Source organism: Macaca mulatta, chromosome 3 (assembly GCF_049350105.2).
Source record: "Macaca mulatta isolate MMU2019108-1 chromosome 3, T2T-MMU8v2.0, whole genome shotgun sequence".
Taxonomy (NCBI): Eukaryota; Metazoa; Chordata; class Mammalia; order Primates; family Cercopithecidae; genus Macaca; species Macaca mulatta.
The window spans coordinates 117,967,599-117,969,794 of NC_133408.1; the positions used below are offsets into that span (position 1 = coordinate 117,967,599).

The 2,196-nt window shown below is 44.3% G+C and overlaps 1 pseudogene; it reads right to left on the minus strand.

Annotated features, from left to right (window-relative positions):
• Positions 1-1,079: 1,079 nt before the first annotated feature.
• On the minus strand, positions 1,080-1,469 carry LOC695484 (cyclin-dependent kinase 2-associated protein 2 pseudogene; annotated as a pseudogene).
• Positions 1,470-2,196: the final 727 nt, after the last annotated feature.

Sequence of the window (2,196 nt, forward strand, 5' to 3'; positions counted from 1 at the left end):
CTTTCTCCTCCCAACCAGAGCATGAGCTCCACGAGGGCTGTAATTTCTGTCTGTTTTATTCATTGTTTTATCACTGGTGCCTAGAACAGTGCATGACACAAAAGAAGTGATTATTGTGCATGGATTAATGAAAAATATCATTTGTGGAAACCTAAACCAACATGAGCCTGTGGAAAGCAATGTGAGAATGTTTATATGTATAAAGAGGGTTTCAAAAAACTTGTTCATGTATTTTTTATTCCAATGAATTTATATTTAGAAATCTATCATAAGTAAATAATCAGAGACAAGATGCAAATTCTGAGTCCCTTAAGTATTATCACCACAGGCTGCTGGAACATATCTGATAGCCACATGAAAGTATTTACTGCTAACCTGAGATTTGACTACAAACCATTGTTGTATTCCCCATCTCTGCAGATGCCTTGTATTGTGTTGTATTGTGCTGTGTGTCATAAGATGTTCACTTTGGTGGGGATGACGTAAGATAGAGAGCTTCATTCACAGTCTTTGGGAGTTTACATTTATACAATTTTATGAAAGCAATTTTTAAATCTGCAACAAAAGACTTACAAATATTAAAATTGTTAACACACAAATTCCACTTAGAATTAATCATAAAACAATACTCATACAGGCAACAATTTACATAAAAGGACAGTCATCATATAATTATTGATAATGGTTAAAAGTTGAAAACCTTAACGTTCAGAAATTAAATATTTATTCAGTGGAGTATTTGTTTTCACAGACTAATAATCTGCAAAATGTCCTTGATCAGTGAAAAATCACATTTTTTTGAGAGCACAACTCCAAATCATCTTTTATTAATATGAAAAGGGCATATTTAGCAAGAGACACACTGAGAAAAGAGTCACTGTGGCCCAGGACATGGGGCAGAGAGGTGGCAGGCCTGAGCCCCTGCTGGGAGAGAAGGAGGCTCAGGACAAAGTGGGAGAAGTGCTGGGAAGAGCTGCGTAGTGGGGCCACAGAAAGCTCCAGTGGGCAACACTGTTGGCAGGTCATGGGTGGCACTCACCGGGACCTCGCTGCTAACTCTTGTTTTTGGGGGGGCATAGTTAGTGCTGCCATCTCGAGTGAGAGCCGCCCCTTGGTTCCTGGAGGGCACCCACCAAGGGACACAGGACAGGAAGTCCAGGATGGCTAGTGCAGCTCGGGATGAAGGCCAGGGAGAAGCGGGTGCTCTGCAATGGCCAGGAAAGGTCCAGACCCTGAGGCTGAGGGGCTTCCTGTTTCGTGCAGACGCTCCACTCCGTCTCTGCCAGGCACTCTCCGACTAGGGCCCGGGCATGGATGATATCTCTCTTCAGGCCCTTCATGGTGCTCTTGCTGCCAGCATAGGTGGGTCGGATCTCTTTGCTCATCTCCTCTATGACCGACAGCAGGTCCTTGTAGGGTGTTCTGGGAGTCCTGGGCGCTGGTGACTTCATCTCCTGCACAAAGCCCATGGAAGGCGGCCCGAAGTCATTAAACAGTGGTCTGAAAGGGGCAGCGGCCCCTGACTTTGAGCCGGAAGGCGATGGGATGCTTCGTGACCACGCCCACTTCATGGACCAGCGGGGCCAGCAAACTGAGGCTCAGCGAGGGTAGGCGGCAGGCCCAATATTGCAGAACTCAGGTTGTCTTCATTTCGAGGTCTCCACCGTCCGGTAGGGGAGCAGGAGTGGAGCTAGATCCTCACCTGGTAGGGATTGGGGTGCACGGCCCAGGGGTGCTGGAGCAGGGGGTGAAAAATCACTAAACAAGGAATCCAATTTTATATTAACAGCATATATCTTTTTTAAAATATAAGTATAGAGAAAGGGGATGAAATCAATGTTACAGTGTTATCTGTGGAATTTGACATGGGTGATTTTCCTCACTAGAATATTAAGGTAGAATAAAAAATAGAATGGGACAGTAAAAGTCAGGTTCTTGATTGAAAATCTCCAGGTTTCCTTGCCCAACCTTTTACCTTTGCACAACACTTACATGTCACCTTCTAACAATTGATTCTCCTAACTGCCCTGTGAGGTTGGCAGGTCAAGTATCGTTATCTGCAGTTCTTACATATAGACCCAGAGAGGTTAAGAGACTTGCCCAAGGTAACCCAGTTAGAGGGTAATAGAACTAAAATAAAAAAAAAAAAATTAAAAAAACTCCGTCTCTTCCAGTCACATGCTTTCCCCTACATTG